Genomic DNA, 15483 nt, shown 5'->3' with positions numbered 1-15483 from the left:
AGCCACCAGGCATGCTTCTTACCAGCCACTTATTGTTTTCCCTTGGCAATATGTTCACTGCATTCCTTTATATTTGCTTGAAATGTGGTTCTCACATATGCAGTTAAAACCTCAAGAATTTGCTGATTCAATTTTTGATTGTTCTTTTCCAAGTGTTTGCTACTTCAAAGCCCTCTTCACCCCAGTGGGGGTGGTGATAGGAAATTCAGGAGTAAACTTAGTCTGAGTTGTCCCACTATATTTCTTTAAAAAGGAAACTCAGCACAGCCTTTGATAAGCATGTCCCAAGGTTTAATTTCCCCTCAGAATGTCAGAGAAAGTCGGTGTAATGAGCATACATCAAGCCTGCAACCTTTCTTACAAGGAAATTTCAAGAGGGTCTACTGCCCCTGAAAGCAAGCAACTCTTTGCTCTGTAGCCAAACATATCCCTAGGCATTTCAAGAACCCTTTCTGAAGGGAGAGGAGACAGCTCATTTCAGCAACAGATTTGTTGCAAGCAGTTAAGAGGCCAGCAGAGAGTTGGAGTGGTGCTTATCTCCATTATTAGTATTGGCTGTTGCCATTGTTATGATCATGTTGCAAATTCACTTAATGGTAACAACAGGGGCTGGCCCCAAAAAGAGATTCAAAAAAGATGCAATCTCTGCCCAGCGGCCTCATTTCTGAGCTGAATGTTTTTCCAGTAATCCATTCTCACAGTCCTCTGGTGCCTGTTGTGGATATGTCTGGGTACTTTTACCAACGTGGTTAGATTCATGTCAATAAACTCTGCACACAGAAAAACTGTCTAGCTCATATACATTTTACTGCTGCTTTTGATAAACCAGAGCCTCTTTAAAATTATGAGATGTATTGACATAATTATGCACATACTGTGTCTTCTCAAATAGGATTTAAAGAAACTAATAAGATGCTTGGTGGTGTAAGTGACCTCAGAGAGCCAACTACATAGTGCTAAAGTTCTGCCTTTCGATCTCTTGCCCATTCTTGAATACTCTTAATGTTGTAGAACTCAGCACCTCTTAAAGTAGTCCATTCCATTCTTAGACAGCTTTGATAGAAGGTTGCTTCTTATATCAGGCATCTGTTGAGTCACTGTCCTCTCCTTTCAGAGAGCAGCATTCTCTGTATGGGAAAGCAAAGGTCTCTCTCTCTCTTTGTTCATGGCTCTGCCCTCTCTAGAGGGCTCCCTGGAACTGGGGAGCTCTCTGGTTTCTTCTGGCTTCTCTATGGTTGCCCTAAGCCCCCCTGGACATCACCTGGAGTTCATGCTCCAGTAAATGGGCTGATGTTTAATAAGTATCCCCAAAGCTTAGTGGCTTGAAACAAGATAGAATCATTGCTTGTTATGATTCTGAGTATTGGTTGGGGAGTTGCTCTGCTGGTCCCTCCTGGGGTCCCTTGACTGGGCTGGAAGAGGCACGCTGGCATCACTCTTGTGTCTGGCAGTCAGTGCTGTCAGTGGCCTGGGGCTCCTCAGTTCTCTTCCATGTGGCCACTCTTTCTTCACTAGGATAAGCTGGGGTTCTTAAGTGGTGGTCTCCCGACAGTCTTCCAAGAGGGTGAAAGGCCTAATCTTGAAAACAGCACATCATTTCTACCACATTGTTATCGGTCAAAGCAAATCACAAAGGTATCCCAGATTCAAGGTCGCCAAGCAGACTCCATCTCTCTGTAGGCTGTGGCATGTTCTTCAATCTATCAGCCTACTTTCTGCTGGAATACACAGGAGGCACATGTACAGAAGGGAGAAAGGAGACGTGGAGCACAATGGCTTTCCTTGTCTCTCTTGCCGCCTTGTTCCTTCATCTTTTCAAGACCAGTATCTCTGGGTCTATGATTATACACAATTTTTTAAATAAAATGTTTCAATGATTTGGGAAGATAATTATTATATAGAAGGAAGAAAGTATAATTGCAGCAAACGAATATTGCCTTAAATCTCAAAAACAAAGGATTCTAAAAACTCGTGAAGAGATCCTCTGAGGCCACTTTTTCAGACTTTCATTCTGGATCCTTTATCTTCAGGTTCAAGAGTTTCCTCTTCCCTCATGTCAAATGCCTCATGGTTCAAGGGTCAATATCCAAAAATTTCCACTTTCACTCCACTTCCTTTTAGGAAATCTTATCTCTTATTGAAGGAAGGGAGTCCCCAACCCCAGATTCTTTGCCCTTTCTTGATATAAAATGACTAAAGTTTTAAGCCTGTGGTCATAGCACCTCAAACCCTTGCTAATATTGGTCATCAGCCAAATTTCATAGACAGCCAGGCACATGATAGGTGTTGGATCCCTGGGGGGAGTTAGGTGTGTTAGCCTTTTGGAGTTTCTCTTTTTACATCCCCTTGTGAAGGCTGAGGCTGGCAGTTCCTCTTACAAGTGATCTATTAAAACAAGATCTGATCCCAAGAATAAATATCAGTTGTGTGGTGTGTGTATGTGTGTGCAAGCACGTGTGAATATGTTTGTGGGAAGACTGGAGATGGTTCAAGGAGAGTAGGTTTTTCTCAATTAAAAATGGAGTCATATATAGCACAGGGAACTATACTCAATATTCTGTAATAAAACATAATGGAAAAGAATATATGTATATATTCAGTTTTATATATATTTAGTTATATATATATATATATCTGTATATGTATACTTTATATATATTGTTCTTTAGTTGCTCAGTTGTGTCTCTTTTGAAACCCCATGGACTGTGGCTCACCAGGTTCCTCTGTACATGGAATTTCCCTGCTGGTGCTAGTAGTAAAGAATCCACTTGCCAACACAAGATATGTGAGTTCAATCCCTAGATTGGGAAGATCCCCTGGAGTAGGATATATGCGTGTGTATATCTATACACACACACACACACACACATACACACATATATATGTTGTTGATTAGTTGCTCAGTCATGTCTAACTCTTTTGCAACCCCACGGACTGTAGCCTGCCAGGCTCCTTTGTCCATGGGATTTCCTAGGCAAGAATAGTGGAGTGGGTTGCCATTTCCTTCTTCAGGGGATCTTCCTGACCCAGGGATCAAACCCATGTCTCCTGTACTGCAGGCAGACTCTTTATCATTGAGCCACCTAGGAAGCCCATATGTATATAATGTATGTATAACTGTATGTATGTATAATCACTGCTATACACCAGAAACTAGCACAACACTATAAATCAGCTTTATTGCAATTTAAGTATATATATATATATATATATATATATATATGGAGAAGGCAATGGCACCCCACTCCAGTACTCTTGCCTGGAAAATCCCATGGACAGAGGAGCCTGGTGGGCTGCAGTCCATGGGGTCGCTAAGAGTCGGACACAACTGAGCGACTTCACTTTCACTTTTCACTTTCATGCACTGGAGAAAGATATTGGCAACCCACTCCAGTGTTCTTGCCTGGAGAATCCCAGGGACGGGGGAGGCTGGTGGGCTGCCGTCTATGTGGTCACACAGAGTCGGACACGACTGAAGCGACTTAGCAGCAGCAGCATATATATATATATATATATATATATATATATATATATAAAACACCATTAAACATACTGAAAAAAAATTCTACCACATTGGTAAACCAAAAACATCAACAACAACAACAAAAAAACCAAAACAATAACAGCAAAAATGCAGCCAACGAAACCTCATTACTGAATGAGAAGTGTATGAGTTTTCTGCTACTCAGTCTTGGTTTCTGCCAGAATCACAATAGTTTGTGCCCCAGACTGTTACTTCAGTGGTCCCTACCAGCAACCACATGTGCACACACAAACATACTTCTGAAGGAATGTGCTGACTCCTCTTACTCTATCCTGGAAGAAATCCATCTCCTATCCCCCTGAGGACACACAGACATTAATTTTTTATGAGAGACTTTTGCATATTTCAAGATTACCATGTCCTTCACAAGTCTCATCTTAAATATTGCTGCTGCTGCTAAGTCACTTCAGTCTTGTCCAACTCTATGCAACCCCATAGACGGCAGCCCACCAGGCTCCTCTGTCCCTGGGATTCTCCAGGCAAGAATATTGGAGTGGGTTGCCATTTCCTTCTCCAATGCATGCGTGCATGCTAAGTCACTTCGGTCGTGTCCGACTCTGTGAAACCCTATGGACAGCAGCCTACCAGGCTCCTCTGTCCACAGGATTCTCCAGGCAAGAATACTGGAGTGGGTTGCCATTTCCATCTCCACTTAAATATTGAGACTGGCTTAATAAAATTTTATCTGGCAAATGTCACATTAGTGATGCAAAAGCTATAAGAAAATGTATTTATTTGAAAAACTCATGCCTTTTGTTTTTATTCTAGATATTTGTTGTGCACTGAGCAGAAATCCTAAAGGTTAGACACGGATATGGATAGTAGATGAGGTATTGAACATAAAATGTCAAATCAAATTCTGTTTATATTTCTCTTTTTTTGTGTCCAGCACCTACTCAAAAAAAGATAAGAAGGAAAGAAGACCGTAGAAAAGATTCTATATTTAATCTGATAATTCTTTTCTCTAACTAGAAAAGTCCTACAAATTCATTTGATAAGTATTTAAAAATATTTAGTAATATCTATTAATCACCTGGAGAAGGCAATGGCACCCCACTCCAGTACTCTTGCCTGGAAAATCCCAAGGATGGAGGAGCCTGGTAGGCTGCAGTCCATGGGGTCGCTAAGAGTCAGACATGACTGAGCGACTTCACTTTCATTTTTCACTTTCATGCATTGGAGAATGAAATGGCAACTCACTCCAGTGTTCTTGCCTGGAGAATCCCAGGGATGGCGGAGCCTGGTGGGCTGCCGTCTATGGGGTTGCACAGAGTCGGACACGACTGAAGCGACTTAGCAGCAGCATTAATAACCTACTATATATCAGTCACTGTGCATCTGGAACCCAGAAAACCTTTGGTAAATGCCTGTCAGGTAAAGTAAGGGAATCACTTAACTGATTAAACTCTGCAAAGTAAAAATTACTCCCATTTTCTAGAGGAAGAAATTGGAATTTGGGGAGGTAAGTAAGTGTGCCAAATTGTTACAAGAAAGAAGGGTAGACCCCAGGTCCTTCTCACTGGACTCAGTGTATACCTCTCCTGGGCACTGGGGGATATGGAGTAGAAACAGTGCAAGGGACTCCCACTGTTCCTCACTGTCTACATGTGGGGAGGAGAAGCTGGGGCTTGAGAAGAAGCCTCCCCTCAAGGAGGAGGGATGCACTGAGCTAGTCATGGAAAAACAGCAGCAAAGGGGCCACTGCAAAGGAAGGGACACTGACAGGGAGGGACTCATGAACTAAGAAGCAGAAACAAGAATGTGCTGGTGCTCAGAAAGGTACTGAGAGGACCATTCTGGCCAGATGTGGGAGCACTCATTTTAGGGATGTGTGGAGGGAGACTTGGAATTCTGCGTTTGTTTGACTCCAGTCTTTGATATAGTTGGACCATGGAAAGCCTGGAATGACAAATTATGGAAGCTTATTACCATGTATAGGTCAAGGTCAAAACATGGGCCATATTTCCAGAGATGTAGATAGGCCTGTTTGGGGAAAATTCTTTCTTGATGTTAGGCAAGTTCTGGCTGGCCTTTCCTCACCATTGTGGTGGTTAACTGGAGATTTAGATTTGGGGTTGGGGAGATAAAGGAGACTAGCTCTTTTGATATGCTTACCTACCACCAGAACTGGGGAAAATGTCTCCACACAGTACCTGGCATATACTTTCCTTACAAGTCCCTAGAATGTTTTGCAACAGAATTCAAAGATGCAAGATCCTATAGCCATGACAGTTAATTTTTAACCTTTCTTTCATCCAAAGTCCAACAAGAAGGAGCCAGTGAATATTTTAGCAGAATTGTCACTTGAAGAAAAGTGTTGTGCGGAAACATTGACCTTGACCTCATGGCTCAGCATGGCTCAGAGAAGAGGCCCAGAGGCAGACAGACCAGGTGGGAGACACGGCATTAATTCTTACAGGTGGTGGGCAGGTTGTCCAGGAAATGTGAAGAATCCATTCACCCATTTACTCATTCAGTTACTTGTTTATTTATTCACTCAGTATGTAGAGAAAACCCACCCATATGCTAGGTGGTGGGTGGGTTATAAAGCTCTGAAAACTAGGGTGAACAAAACAGATATAATTCCTGTCCTCAAATAATTTACAGTGACTTTTCTAAACTAATCATCCAGTGTTACAGTGTTTTAGGGTGATGGGATACCACAGAATTAAAAAATCCAGCAAAGGGAGAGGATGCTTGATTACACGGTGACCTGCCTGAACCTAGAGGCAATTTTTGTACCTAGTAGGAATCTGACATAAAACTCTATCAAAACAGAAGAATCTAAAATTCATGTTTATAGGTATGTGCATCTGACCTGAGACTTTTACTGGGATTGATCTTGAAAGGAATTATAAAGGGAAGTAGGAAGATATTTTTCTTCCTTCTTCTGGAGCTAAAACAGTGGGGGATACAGAAACCACAAGTCAAGTCTTCTAGGGAATGCTGAGGAAATCAAAGCTCTGTGATAGCCAAAATAAACAAAGAAAAAGTCACCCTTTAGGTTTAAAATGATTGCAAAGAAAAGTATGCATGAGTCTTTTCTTTTTGCTCTATGCATGGTGATATAACTGACTCAAAGAGAAATGATCTTAAGAAATTCACCACCAGGAGGATGGCAGAAGGTGTACTTGCAGTAATCAGCTTATTTCTTTAGTTTATGCCTCCATCCTCATCATGTAATTGTACCAGTCCCTTCCCCAAGTCTCATGACATTCTTTGTGAGATAATTTAACATTCTGCTGTGTAACCTTTCTCAGTGTCAGTCTTCCCTTTTGTAAGATGGTGATACTTTCGAGAGGGCACTGTAAGACTGCGACGATACCACATAAACAACTTGCCAAACACAGCACCTGGAACTTAACAATTGCCTCATACCATCAACATCTAGGAAAAGTAAAGTACTTTTTAAAAAAGATCAATTTTTTCTCATATCTTGTGAGAGAAGTTTGGCAAAAAAATAAAGGAAATTATTATTACTGGTTTCCTCAGTCAGGTTTGAAGTTCCCTTAAATTATTCATCCCAGTATCGGTGGGAAGCTCAGATGAGGTAGTGTATAGACAAGCCCCTTGCCCTCCACACCTGCGGGGCCAGATTAGGCCGAGGGGCCTGGTCCCTGCTTTAGCACAGGAATGTGCTTGTCCCCAGGCATCACTGCATGGAGGAGGTCCTTGTTATCAGACCTGCCTGCCTGCTAATGAGCAGCTGTGAAGAGGTTTTCCACCATCCAGCCCTCTTCTGACTCCAATTTGTACAGCCTATAGCTTCTCTGCTTCCCGGAGCCCAGGCTCCAGAAGCCGTTAATAGTCATGGACACCAGAGTGAACCTCCACCCACGATTTCCTAACAGAAGATAAATGCTGATAATCCCCTTACCAGGGGGGAGAGACTTCTGATTAACAACTTGGGGTGGGTGACCCTGGGCTGAGCAGCAAAACAGGATGCAGATGGCACTTGGCGCTGCTGACCCTGTGGCCACTGCTGCTCTCACCGCTTCCTGGCCCCATCGCCAGCAGCTAATGACCTTCTATTTCATGGAAGGCCTCTCCGAAGCTGTTTCCAGGGGTGCTTCTGGAAGGAACAGAGATGATCCTTCCAGAACTTTCTGATAGCAAACTCCATCACATGAGTTTCTTGACTATAGATAGACCTGAGGCTACAGGACAGCCTCCACTTAAATGTAGACCTGGAGGTGAAGCTACTTTGAATGGATTCATTTCCACTTTTCCTTTCTCAAAAGACTCCAAAACCAAAGCCCCATATATATTCATTGGGTTTCCCTTGTGGCTTAGCTGGTAAAGCAACTGCCTGCAATGCAGTAGGCCTGGGTTCAATCCCCGGGTTGGGAAGATCCCCTGGAGAAGGGAAAGGCTAGCCACTCCAGTATTCTGGCCTGGAGAATTCAGGCCATGGGTTCGTGAAGAGTTGGACACGACTGAGTGACTTTCACTTTCACTTTCATATATATTCATTATTCCAACTGTTATTAATCTTCTAGGGGGGTGATTCATTCTCAAGCCTTGGTGTATGTCAAAATCACCTGAAAACACTAAGTAACAAGATCCCTTCCTCTACTGTAACTGTACAAACCTATGAACATCAGAGGATCTGTGTTTTATCCAGTTTCCCAGGTAATTCCTATGTAGCTGATTCTTAGACTGCACTTAAAAATGCATTATCCTGAATACAGAACCTGTGTCACAGAGTGTTAAAACTGGAAGTGACTTCAAAGATATCTAAACAACCTCATACTCTACAAACGAGGCAGCATCATATCATGTACCGACCCTACAGCCAGGTTAAATTCCTGGCTTGCTCTCTTACAGGCAGTATGATTTGGAGCAAGTTACTTTAATTCTCTGTGCAATTTTCTCATCTATACTATGAAAAGGGAAAGTGAAAGTGAAGTCGCTCAGTCGTGTCCGACTCTTTGCGATCCCCATGGACTGTAGCCTACCAGGATCCTCAGTCCATGGAATTTTCCAGGCAAGAGTACTGGAGTGGGTTGCCATTTCCTCCTCTAGGGGATCTTCCCAACCCAGGGATCAAACCCAGGTCTCCCGCATTGTAGGCAGACACCTTACCGTCTGAACCACCAGGGAAAATGGAGATTTATATCACAAGAGATTGTGAGACACATCTTCTCCAAAGAGATTGTGGATGTTTAAATAAATTCATATTGGCAAAATATTGAGAAAGTGCCCTGTGTCTAGTAAGCATTTGTTAGATATTATTTTTATCATTCACTATTCAGAGAAACAGAACCACTTCACATGGTATAGATTCAGAAATATATTACAAGGATTATAAAGAAGGAAAGAAAGTTTAGTCACTCAGTTGTGTCTAACTCTTTGTGACCCCATGGACTGTAGTCTACCAGGCCCCTCCGTCCATGGGATTTTCCAGGCAAGAGTACTGGAGTGGGGTGCCATTTCCTTCTCCAGAGGATCTTCCCAACCCAGGGACTGAACCCGGGTCTCCCACATTGTAGGCAGATGCTTTACCGTCTGAGCCACCAGGGAAGTCATTACAAGGATTAGGCATACACAGTTGTGGGAGCTGATTATGTTGGCTATTTAAGGCTGTAGTTTTTGCATTTGGTGCTGGGCCTGAAGTCAGCAGGGCTAGAAATGTAGAAGGAAGGTAGACCTAAAGTTGAGATGCCAAGAACAGATTAGAACTCGTAAGAATTAGCTGGAACACTACAGTAAGTCCCCCACATATGAATGGGTTCAAAGAGCACATTTGTAAGTCCAACAATGTTAGCCTGGGTACTCAACTAACACAACTGGTTATATAGTACTGTACTGTAATAGGTTTATAATACTTTTGTCACAAATAATATATTAAAAACAAACACAAAAAATAAAGAAAACATTTTTAATCTTACAGTACAGTACCTTGAAAAGTAATAATATAGTACAACAACTGGCATACAGGGGCTGGCATCCAGTGAACAGGCAAGAAGAGCTACTGACTGGAGGAAGCAGAGGAGGTGAGAGATGGTAGAGCTGAAGGATTGTCAGCAATAGGAGATGGAGACAAACCACAATTTCACTCATGCCTGATGTTGATGACACTGGTTCTGGTTCTTTGTTGGATTCAATTCTATCCACCCTCTTGAAAAAATGATCCAGTGATGTCTGGGTAGTAGTGCTTTTTTTCTCATCATGGTTGACGTGATAGCACTGGATTGCATTCTGAATGGCTGCTGCAACCTTTGTGCACCATTCTACATTCAGGTCCTGTGCCTTAAAAACTAACAGTCTCCTCAAATAAAGAAAACCCCCTTGTCATTTCCTGCATCCTGAATCTCTTCAGTTATTCAGTTACTGCTTCTCTCTCTTGTCTCCTCTCTTCATCCTTTCTCTAGGTCTCCAGCTCCTGGCACTTCTTACCAGTATCAGCTGCACCACTGCTGCTTTTACGCTTGTGTCTGGACATCCTGGGCTTGAAATAAAGATGCTGCACTACTGTACTCTACACAGGACTGAATAATAAAGTACAGAAGAGAACAACCACTTGTAGCGGATGCAAACATGTGACGATGTACGCCAGACATGGAAACTAACTTACGTGGTTAGATATGCCAATGTATGTTTGCATCTTTGAAAGTCCACAACTTAAAATTTCACATGTAGGGGCCTTATTGTAATCTATCTCTCATCTCTTTCAGCCTCCTTGATGCTCTTGATCTACATGATGAACTAGCACCCTGCACCACAGAGTAGAACCCCTGTTTGGCCCAGGACTCAGGAAGTTGAAGTCAGGGACATGGGAGAAGCTGGAGGGGATGGAAGACCTGACTATATCCCATATCAATGAAGTAACTGAGCAGAGCAGCAACAATGTGCATGAGCTACAACAGTGCCTGCCTTATTGACCTTTAGAATGCAAAAAAAAAAAAAAGAAAAAAATGCTCTCCTTTATGTCCCCCTTCCCAAACTCACATGACCCTAACTTTTGGTCAATTCCAACTTGGAATCACATACAGAAGGGAATTACAACTGTAACTTTGCATTTTAACCCTAATTTGGAACCATATAGAGAAGGGAATTCTGGAATTTGTAGTTCCATCTTAGCTAAACTGATACAATGCAAATCACATTATCAATTTCTCTTATCACTCATCAGAAAACTGAAGACAGAGAAGGAATATAACTTAATCAAAGTCACACAGCAAATCTGCAGAAGACTGACAAGGGCCTGGACCTATTCTTTCCTACATCTATCCTTCAAGCCTCTGGTTACTGCAAATATCTTAAGAATGTGTCCATCTGAATATTCTTTGGACCTATAGACAGAAGGTTCAAGGGGGCAATTACTGAAGTCCTGCTAGCTCCCTGCTACTCTGTTCCTAGGCAGGGAGGAGTCCCTATTCTTACACTGCTCACTGAGAAGACAACTGCATCAGTAAGGACAATAGAAGGCTGAAGAGACATCCTTCAAGAGAAAAACAATGGTAGTGTTTTGGGGTGGAGCTTGATGAAAAATGGGACATCAAGATGACATCAGGGCCTTAGGCCCTTTTGCTTAATATGAAGAATCCATCAAGTCCAACTCCTATCTCTCCACTCTCTTATCCCTTCATACTCTGCCCTGGTGAAGCAAGAGATATAATTTTTCTGGAACTGAGGGGCTTCCCAGGATGTAGTGCTACAACTGGAAATCTCCAGCAAACTAGAGTGAGTTGGTCACCTCAAAGGCCAACAAAATTTACCCAAGGGAAACAACAGGTAAATAGAAATGCCAGCTTTGGAATCATACAGTCTTTTCCTGGCTATTATGACCCTGTAACTCTCAGCTCAACAAGCGCAAGAAATTCTCATAAGCAATAAGCAAGCCAATAAAAGGAAACAAGACTCTCCAGTCATCCTCAACTCTCCTCAGAAGTTCTTGAACTTCTATTCCCACTTGGATTCTGAAATCTTTTAAACTCTCATCTGTTTCCCCACAATGTATCAAAGTCCTGTTGGACTCGGTTTTATGTTTGGCCTCTGGATTTTACTGTAGCTTTTTCACTGACTTTGGCCTCGCTATTGCCTTCCTGATTCTTCCCAATTAAGAAGACCTAGAGGAGGACACCCATACTCAAAGCACCCAGGACCTCCAAGACAGAAGGACCTTGAGCAGAAAAGAAGGTTCAGTTCAGTTCAGTTCAGTCGCTCAGTCATGTCCGACTCTTTGCGGAGGCCTTATTTGGTCTCTAGTACTGAGGCAGCCACTTAAAAAATTCTCCAACTCTTTGGTTGAAAAGTTTGAAATAATCATGGATGCTTATCAAGACCTTTAGCTTCCACCATACAAACATCATATCAGATGAATCACCTTCCGGATCTACTAACCAGGGTCTTTGTTTGGCTTGCACAACTAAAATTAGCAGCCCATTCACATTCCATAATGGCTGGGGAATTAACTCATACACATGGGACAAAGGAGAAGGATCCAAAGAGGGGCCTCTTCCCTAAGTCTCATCCGTGAGATTCTTCTCATTAAAGAGGCGCTCTCAAGCGTCCAATTTGCCGCAATTATAGCAATCAAAAAAGCATTCAGCTTCCTTCCGCACCTGACAAGCCAGCTCATCCATTCTCTCTAACAGTGGTGGGCTGGATGCTAATGCAGCTCCCACCCGCCTTGTTCCAGCTACAGCCAGCAGCAATCCCACCCGACTCCCACCCTTACAGCTGGGGCTGGTTAACAGTCCCAAATACTCAGTCAGGTTGATACTGTATAGTAGACCTGTGCCTGTCCCTGATACCATATAGTAGACCTGTGTCTGACCCACCTGGGGTTCATGGTTCTCCAGAGAAAGAGCCCTTGCTGTTGGCTTATATATCTTTATCCCCAAAGGCTGGAAGATAACTGATTCTAGGCAACCTCCTCCATTCTGTGAGTTTCTGACGGCTGATAAAGAAGCTCCTGCTGAGATAACAGGTGCAGGTGGAGCGCCGTGGAGATGCTGGGGCTTGTCTGATTACTGCTTTGTGCCAGCCTCCATGGCACTTGAATGGGAGCTTTGTGAGTGTACAGTCTCCCCAGATTGTGGGGACCGGCTGCTGTTGATGGCGGAGTGGAGATCTGCTGATTAAAGGCCCATTAACAAAGCGCAAATAACTCTCAACTTCCTCTTCTCACCTGCTTCTTTGTTTTAGTCTAATGGCTCTTGGGGAGCTGAAAATGTTATTTAATTATTCCTAACCCCCATGCTGATGCTATGATGACTCCTTCTAGAGCATGCCGTCCCCAGCAAGCCATCTGTAAACATACTTAGGAACTGCTCCAGGCTTGGCAATAGATATAAGAAGTCTGCAGCCACTCCAAACAGTCAGGCTGGTATTGAGTCATGTACGTGGACCACCTCTGTGCTACTCCCTTGAAACAGTCTGGCTGCACTGTGACACGTTTCCAACTACCTTTGAGGCGAACTGACCACAGCTTTTGGGTTATTACTCACTATGTTTCTCTCAATGTCCACTGAGAGTCTTTGGAAAACAATAAGCAAATATTTATTGTTGTTATGTATGGTCACTGAGCCCCATGGGACATTCCCTCACCTTTTCTGTGTCTATAAAATGTGGATAATGGGAATAATCAGACTCTCTTCAGAGGGTTGTTATGAGTCACAAATAAGATAATGTCTGCAGTATATGTCATGCTCCATTGAGTTGGTGCTCAATTGAAGATCACTATTATTTCATTATTGTTTCTGTCACATCAATTGTTAGTTTTTTTTAAAACTTTCTCCAGAATGTCTCCCAGTCTAATGATAAGTTCTCCTAGAGCAAGGCACACTTCTAGATTTTTCTATTTGCCACACAGTGTACCAGGCAGCTGGAATGTGAAACAAGGACTCGTGGAGCTGGAAGCCTCAGGCTAGAGCCCCGGCTCTGCCTGTCCCTCTCTGGCTGTCCACCATCAGATATCCTTTGGTCTCTTCTCTGCCCTCACTCTTCCTTCCTTCCTTAAGTACCTTAAAAAACAACCCTTCCCTTGGCCTCACCTGTTAAAATCCCACCCTTCTTCCAGCTCAAATCAAATGTCTCACCTTCCGGAATCCCTGCTCTGGTTGCCCCAGTCTACAATGGCCTCTCCCAGACTGCTCATCTCTTTGTCTTAGCACCACAAAGCTTAGTAATTGCCTGTTAAAAGCCTCACTTCAATGGATAAAAAAATGCAGTCTTTACCTTTTTGCAACACTTCTTCCCCTACTATGTTCTCTACACTTATGCAGCTCTTTAGGGCAAAGATTGACAATAAGTGGCCCAGTGGCCAAATCTGATTTGTTTTCTTACTTTGTCTGACCTAGAGATAAGAACAATTTGGGTAATTTAAATGGTTGGAAAAAATCAAAAGAAGAATTATTATTTGATGACACATGAAAATTATATGAAGTTTAAAGTTGAACGTCCATAAATAAAGTTTTATCAGGACACAACTGTTCCCATTGTGCTGTATTGTCTACAATTGCCTGCACACTCCAATGGCACAATTGAGTAGCTGCAACAGACACCGTATGAGCCACAAAGTTGGAATTATTTACCAGTTGGCCCTTTACAGAGAAAGTTTGCTGTTGTTATTGTTCAGTTGCTAAGTCACGTCCGACTCTTTGTGACCCCACGAACTGCAGTGCACCAGGCTTTGCTGTCCTTCACTATCTCCCTGAGTTTGCTCAAACTCATGTCCATTGAATGTTAGAACCAGTTTGCTGACTCTTTCTTTAAAGTATAAAATCCCTTTCACATTTGCACATTCATGTGGTTCTTGTAATAGGCCTATGCAACATCTCCATTTTCATAAAATCAGAAAAATGAAGCCACCTCTTCAAGACTGTACAGTTTTGAGGTGGCAGAGCTGGCAGTCTCTAGCCCATTCTCCTGATCACACATAGACCTGTACCACTCTTTAAGCCAGCCAACATGGAGGAAACTTCTGCCTTGTAATTGATTCTCTATCACATGCCTCATTTAAAGCTCCAAGGAGCTCCCGCCAGAAATCTGGGCATACAGAAAAGTGTCCTTGCATTAGTGACTCCCCAGTCTCTCGTTACTTTGCCGACAAAGGTCCATCTATTCAAAGCTATGGTTTTTCCAGTAGTCATATGTGGATGTGAGAGTTATACCATAAAGCAGGCTGAGCACCTAAGAATTGATGCTTTTGAACTGTGGTGCTGGAGAAGACTCTTGAGAGGTCCTTGGACTGCAAGGAGATCAAACCAGTCCATCCTAAAGGAAATCAGTCCTGAACATTCACTGGAAGGACTGATGGTGAAGCTCCAATCTTTTGGCCACCAGATGTGAAGAACTGACTCATTGGAAAAGACCCTGATGCTGGGAAAGAGTGAAGGCAAGAGGAGAAGGTGACAACAGAGGATGAGATGGTTGGATGGCATCACTGACTTGATGGACATGAGTTTGAGTAAGTTCTTGGAGTTGGTGATGAACAGGGAAGCCTGGCGTGCTGCAGTCCATGGGGTCACAAAGAGTTGGACACAACTGAGTAACTGAACTGAATTGAGTCTCTTTGGAATGGGGTGTTCAGTTCAGTTCAGTTCAGTTGCTCAGTCGTGCAAATAGAAGTTATCAATAATTGGTAAAAGGCTTCTGCTGTTGGGTGGTACTGGAGCTGACTGGGTCCACAAGAGTTGCATCCTGCCAACCATACCCCTTCCTTGGCTGACTCTGATATGGTTTAATTAGGGGGAGATCACGTGCTGCTGGTGACCACTGAATGCCAGCAGAATGTGCACATGAGCAGCAACTAGCCTTTGGGAGAGGTAGATAGAGTCTGGCCCCCATTTAAGTCATTCTCAGGTAGCTGACGGCCCGCCCCACCCCCTTTCCTAACCTCCCACTGTTCTCTTTTTCTCCTGAGCTCTTATGGTGGGTGCTCACTGGCTGTTCTCAGTTTCTCCCTCACTGGTCCTTGGTTTCAGCCTCAC

The 15483-nt window shown here is 43.1% G+C and overlaps 1 long non-coding RNA gene and 1 other non-coding gene across 2 annotated transcripts; both read left to right on the top strand.

Moving 5' to 3' along the window:
- The first annotated feature begins 4866 nt into the window (after positions 1–4866).
- On the top strand, positions 4867–13970 carry LOC112585217. The gene is made up of 3 exons (XR_003109666.3): positions 4867–5935; positions 9919–10139; positions 10222–13970. It is a non-coding gene; the product is annotated as an uncharacterized LOC112585217 (long non-coding RNA).
- On the top strand, positions 7823–7894 carry TRNAC-GCA. The gene has a single exon. It is a non-coding gene; the product is annotated as a tRNA-Cys (tRNA).
- Positions 13971–15483: the final 1513 nt, after the last annotated feature.

This window comes from Bubalus bubalis, chromosome 1 (assembly GCF_019923935.1).
Source record: "Bubalus bubalis isolate 160015118507 breed Murrah chromosome 1, NDDB_SH_1, whole genome shotgun sequence".
NCBI classification, from domain to species: domain Eukaryota; kingdom Metazoa; phylum Chordata; class Mammalia; order Artiodactyla; family Bovidae; genus Bubalus; species Bubalus bubalis.
This window is presented reverse-complemented; position numbering and strand designations above follow the sequence as displayed.